Here is a 7,175-nt window from a genome sequence, read left to right as displayed (position 1 = left end):
ATATATATATATATATATATATATATATATATATATAATCATAATCATAATCATGTATATGCATATATACTTAAAGTATAATATTATTATAATTATAACTGAAGAATAATTTTTTAGCATTAATGTACTGTAATTATTAAGCCATCTTTTAAATACTTTTCCTAATATAATTTGTATGTAGTTGATTTAGAGACTAATATATAAATCATACATTTAAAAAAATTACCTTACCATAATTTCTCATTTTTCATTGTATTTCTTGCTTTTTTTTTCAGCCACATATTTAAAAAAAAATACCCATAATGCCTCATATTTCTGTTTTACTCAATAAAATAAATGCCTTATGTACCGTTTAGACAATAAAGGTACGATTGATTCGACTGTATGAGATGTTAAGATTATAGGATTGAGATGATCTTTGTTAAATTTTTTTGTCAAAGACAGTTGTAATGAGTTGATATATATATATATATATATAAATAATTTCAAGTGTGGCCGTGCTCTCCCGTGCGGCTGTGCGGTCACACAGCACTCAATGTTACGAAATACACCACTCAATGTTAAGAAACACACCACAATGAACCACAATGAAACACACCACAATGTTAAGAAACACACCACAGTGCATATTTGTGTGGTGTGTTTCTTAACATTGAGTGGTGTATTTCGTAGCATTGAGTGGTGTGAACCGCACGGCCGCACGGGAGAGCACGGCCACACCTGATCATGACTCTCTCTCTCTCTCTCTCTCTCTCTCTCTCTATATATATATATATATATATATATATATATATATATATATATATATATATATATATATATATATATATATATATATATATATATATATAGGTCTATGTCATTGGGCTTTGTATTTATTCATTTATTTATTGTATTTTTTTTATTTATTTACTTAGATAAATAAAATAATAGTAATAATTATCTTCTACAATATATTTAGATTATGCATATTACTAACATATTTTATGTATGTGTAATTTTATATTCTAATAAAATAAAATGAAAATTTCAAGTAAGAAATTGGTATGTGAAATTTATTCTAATTAGATAGAATTGAAGTGTTTTATTTAATTTAATATATTCATATTGTAGATTAAAAATTTTAAAATTGAAATAATTTTATTTGTTTCAAATTTAATTGTATATATTTTCAGTCTTATATTTAAATTACAGTAGATTAATATTTGTATTGGTTTAAGCTTAAAATAGAGATAATGATTTATAGTTGTAATGATTTATAGTCATAATATAGTAATGATTTATACTCATATTATCATAAAATAACTAAAATTATATTAAAGAATGAATTGTACTCAAAATAATGGTAATGATTCACAGTTTTAATAATTTATGCTCAATATAGTTACGGACTATATTAATTAATACAATTTTAATAATTACATTCTTTTAATTTGTACATGTAGTTTTCTTAATTATAATTACAAAAATAAGAAATATAATTAAGAAAATAAAATTATAAAATTAACAAAATATGTGTTCATAAATATGTAGGATTTTTTTAAATACATACATACATACATACATATACTTATGCACTAAATTAATCATACAAAATTTAAATACTAATTTTTTAATTTCTAAATGTAATTATTTTTATTATAAATCTATCAATATCTATACTTACTACTAATAAAAACAAAATCCTACTTTTGCAATTTTCCGCCCAAACTATTACTATATAAAATTTAATAACTATTATGTTAATTAAGCTACTAATTACATGAATATTAGTAAATTACAAATAAACATGGTATAAAAGTATAATTTCACAATATTAGTATAATTACCTAATAATTATTATGGTAATTAAGAAATTAATTACACAGATATTTGTATAATTGACTAATAATTATTATGTTAATTAATTTCATAATTTCACAAATATTAGTACAATTACAATTAAACATGGGTTGTTAGATTTTTATAATAATTACAATTAATTCATTCAAATATGGAGGAGGAAGAAAAAAACTAAATGCGATATGATGAAAATGAATATACTTAAGGTATAAAAGTATAATTGCACATATATTAGTGTAGATGTGTAATTGACTAATAATAATTGCCTAATAATTATTATGGTAATTAAGCTAAACATTGATCATTGATTTTATTTTTATAATAATTATCATTAAATTATTTCTCATTTTTCCATTATTTATTTTAGTAATAATATAATTATATAAGTTATATTACATATCGATCTTTTTAAGATAATTGTAGACAAACAAGTCATATATTATTCAATTAATTGAGTAATACTTTTACATTAATCTTATAATCAAATAAATGTACACGTTCAATATTATAAAATTTTAAATAATTTTATCTTTATTTTTATTATCTAAATATATAATATAAAATTTTTATCCATGCATTGCACGGGTAATTGGACAATTATTTACTCTAATTCAAGCAAGGGAAACATCTAAAAACATAATCGATCCAACCAATTTCATCAATTGTGCTGATGAGAACTATTTTAGTTGCATTAAACAACTCAATCGCAATTGTACATGTTACAAATGTATATATAGAAGGAGAGTTATAGTCAGATTAGAACATAGACTTATAGTGTAACTCAAATATGTAGAGTCCTAATACTCCCCCTCAAGCGGAGGGTATGGTAATAACCTGCAGCTTGTCCCTCAAGAAAGAAAACCTGGGCCTTGCGAGAGGTTTAGTAAAGATGTCTGCAATCTGGTCTTTGGTGGAAATAAAATTCACCTGGATATCTCCTACAGCAACTGTGTCTCTCACAAAGTGATAATTAATATCCACATGCCTTGTACGGGCATGGAAAATTAGATTAACACACATGTATGTTGCACCAAGATTGTGACACCAAAGCTTAGGCACTAGCAAGGGAGAGACTTCTATCTCATGCAGTAGGGAGAGTATCTATAGAACCTCAACACACACATCTGCTAGGGCTTTGTACTCAACCTCAGTAGAGGATTTAGCAACAATCCTTTGTTTCTTGCACACCCAGGACACTAGATTCGTCCCAAGGAAAACAACATACCCATTGGTGGACTTCTTGTCTTTAGGACAACCAGCCCAGTCATAGTTAGAAAACGCATGTAGGTCGCTTGAAATGGACTTCCTCAGAAGCAGGCCCATAGAGAGAGTTCCCTTAACATACCTTAGAACGTGTTTGAGTTGTTCCCAGTGTGTAGTAGTAGGTGTGACACCCCGCACTTTCCTAATATTAAATATTTAGCTATAAATATTTTATAAAGGGGTTATTCTCGTATTAGTAATTATTTTAGAGCCCAAATGATTTACATTTTCTAGAACTACACTAAGCCCATAATTATGTATATGTATAAGACTATGATTAGTCTTGAGTCTAAATTATATGAGCCCAAGCTTTTATTTGACCCACCTACCATTTATAGCCTAGTCCATTACCCATTTTAGTAACCCTACCAAATAGGGATATTGTATATATATGAAGAAATCCTTTTAGGAGCCGATTCATCCCTCTATTTTCTCTCTGCCTCTCTATTCCATTCTTTATCTCTCTCGTCACTCTCAACCAAGCAAACCTGGGAAGGAAAATGGCAAAAGAGCCAATTCTCTGTCTCTATGGAGGCCTGACTGACGAAGGAAAGATGCTCCTTGACTCATCTTCAAGCGGTGCTTTCGTCTCCTTAGCATTACCGGAAGCGGAAGAGTTAATAGAAAAGATATCAAAGAATACTTCATGTTGGTATGACCGAAGAGGAGAACATGGTGACATGTACGAGATCAATAGTCATGTGGCAAGGGAAGCAAAATCGAAGCGATGAATCATGAGATCTAGAAACTACAAGCAATGATAGAAAAGATGGAAGGAAAACCGAAACCTTGCATGGCCTTAGCATTATATTGCAATATCTGCGGAGGACCGCACGACACTAACATATGCACATCACCATCTGCAGCTGAGTATGTTGAGGTGGTTGATTATCAAAGGAATCCCGATTATTATCCTTATGGAGGAAATCAAAGACAAACAACAATTGGAAACAGGGTGAGGGATGGAACAACAACAACAATGAAGGATTTCAAACACGAGCGCAATACAACTATGGAAACAAACCTACCTATTGACAGAATGACAAAGGGAGACTTATGTATGGTCAGAATCAAGGCAATGGAGGCCAAATAACCCAATTTAGGCCTCAGTACAACTCTCAACTAGATTACACCCAACAAAGAAGAGACGATATAAGAGAAGTGGATGAAAGACTCACAAGAACAATTATTGAATTGAAGAATGATCGAGCCAATCTAAAGCAAGAAATTAACAAGAAATCAGACAGGAAATCTCGAGTCTAAGACAAGATTCAAAAGCCACTCTCAAGACAATCGAAAATCAAATATCTCAAATGTTCAAGATGATGCCCGAAAGACATTATGGACAACTTCCCAGTAACACAGAAAATAATCCCAAGGAGAGAGTTAATGCAATTGAAGCAACAGAAGAAAAGCACGAAGGATGCGATCCAATGGATATAATATGTGGAATATGCCAATGCAACAAAGAAGGAAAGACCAAAGAGACTACCTCTTGTAGCCCAAGCCTTTAATCAAACACAGCAAACGCCTCTTGTAGAATCTCAATGAAGAAAAATGAAGGCAAAATCACCTCTTGTGATCAAACTGAAAAGAATGAGTTGCAACAAAGCAAAACTGAAACTTCAAAGGAAAAGGAAACGGCAAGGAAAGGTACATTTAATGCTTTTATTCAAAAATTCTTTAATGATAAGCAATGTCGTGAATTGTTTGAAGATTATGATTGTGATAATTATTCTTGTTTGAGTAAAGAGTCATCGGCTTGCATGACCACGGGTTACCCCGTAAAGAAGGGTGACCCAGGAGCTTTGGTAATTCCTTGTTCTATAAAAGAATTGAATTTTCCAAGCGCTCTAGCCGATCTTAGAGCTTCGATCAAGTCTAAAACCGACAAGGCTGACGCTTCTCCTGGCCGACGGAACCACACGGTATCCGGAAGGCTTAGCGGAGGACGTGTTAGTAAAAATAGGAAAATTTATTGTGCATGTCGATTTTATAGTTTGTAAGATGGGAGAGAATGAGCCCCATGGCTCTTTGATACTTGGTAGACCATTCTTGGCCACTTGCTATGCTCGTATAGATGTAAGCTCAGGAGAAATCACCTTGAGATTTGATGAGCAAGCCAAGAAGGAAGGAAAAAAAAGAGTAGAAGAGAAGGATGAAGAAGTGAATGCAATGATCAAGACTAGGACCAAGACGAAACCAAAATGGAAAAATGAGAAATTAATTTGGAAGAATACTTAGGTACCGAAATGCTTTCAAACAGCTGCAAAGGAATATGGTTGAGTACCAAAGAGGAACACTGCGTCTAGCCAAAGACGTAAATTGTGGCGCTGCTTGGGAGGCAACCCAAGGTTTAATAAATTGTTTTATGATTATTTTTACGTTTTGTTTTAATGTTTTACTAGTATTCTACATGGTACAATGTTTTTGGGAGATTAATTTGTAGGTTTAAAGACCGGAAAATGCAGTGGGAAGGCCAAATTTGGGCAAAAGGCGAAGGGAAAAACCGAAAATTGGAAGAAAGCTCAGATTGGACCATCCATGCGTCCACCACGCGTGTGGAACGCGTGGATGATTTACAGTAGCCATCCACGCACCTCACCACGCGTGTGAGTGGCGTGGACGCTACATATAGGCGTGATATAAACCCTTCGGTCGAACCACGAGATTTGCACCCCCAAACCTCACAAACTTCTTCTTCTCCACGCCAAAACACCATCCCAAGTCAAGGTTTGAGAAAAGTTAATTATTTTTCATCTTCCAAAGGTTGAAATCATCAACCACAAGGTAAAAACATCCTCTTTTATCTATTTTCATGATTATTTATGGAGTTGGAAGAATGTGGTGTTGAAAATCTATCCTACAATACTTTGCAATGTTTTGAATGATTTGAATATTTATATTGGGTTATAAAGCATCATAGAACTATTTCTTAATGTTTTCTTCCATTATTGATGAATGCATTGATGGATTGAAACTGAATTTGGAGCTTAAGTATGAACACCATTGTTATGCAATTGATGATTGAAATTGATGATTAAATTGAGATGTAAGCTTGATATAGAACCGTTATATATCCTCAATTTGATGTTACACATGCTACATTGTTGAAATTGAATTTTCACCTTCTAACCCTAATTCTTGAATTTGGGGAAGAAGATGAACTTGACTTTTTGGAAATTGTTACCTTCTAAATTAACTTCTTTTTTTACTCTCGAATTGAATTATCTTAGATTGAAATTGAGCATGTGTGTGATATTGGAATTTTATTGTTAATATTTTCATGATGGAAATTGACCAAATTATAGGGGAAACTATGGCAAAATTTTCAAAAATCTCTACCCCTTATTTTCAAAATTCTCCTATTTTTGACAAGAAATTTTAGCTACAACCATTGGTGTCTTATTGGTAGATAATTGCAACAAACCAATTATTCTATGCATTATTTTTAAATTCTCTAAATTTTGTAGGATGGGAAGACGAAAGGAATTGGCAAAGAAGGCTAAACATGACCACGCTGAATCTAGTAGACCTAGGACGAGAGTCCAACCTCCACGTTATTAGCCACAAGTAGATGTCCCACCTGTTCCCCAAGAACGAGGAACCAGACCACTAAGGAATTTAACAACAACCGAGCGTGCCTTGGTAGATGTCTACCGAAGGAAATGATTAAGTGAGGGAAGATTTTTTGACCAGAACGTGTTGCCAGAGTTTGGATGCCAGGACGATGTGAATCGACTGTTGAGGCACCCATAGTTGGGCAGACCTTTTGAATGGAGGGGCCCAACTTACTCGCCGATCACTTATGAATTCTTAGCCACGCTCGACATTAGGCGTGAAGTTAATGACGCGAGGAAGTCGATAAAGTTTTCTTTGTTTGGCGACTACTATCACATTTTGACAGGTTGATTGTATGTGGTGAGTGTGAATGTGAAGGAGGTATGAAGGGTGTTAAAACGAAGAGTCATAAACTCCCCGAGTATCGTGTCTCTCGCGGATGACAAATTGGAAAATATACGACTTTGCTACCTTGGTTTGTTTGAATAACGTTAAGTTGGAGCATGTGG

The sequence above is a fragment of the Ipomoea triloba genome, chromosome 4, assembly GCF_003576645.1.
Source record: "Ipomoea triloba cultivar NCNSP0323 chromosome 4, ASM357664v1".
NCBI lineage: Eukaryota > Viridiplantae > Streptophyta > Magnoliopsida > Solanales > Convolvulaceae > Ipomoea > Ipomoea triloba.
The sequence above is the reverse complement of the archived record's forward strand: the minus strand, read 5'-3'. Positions refer to the sequence as shown.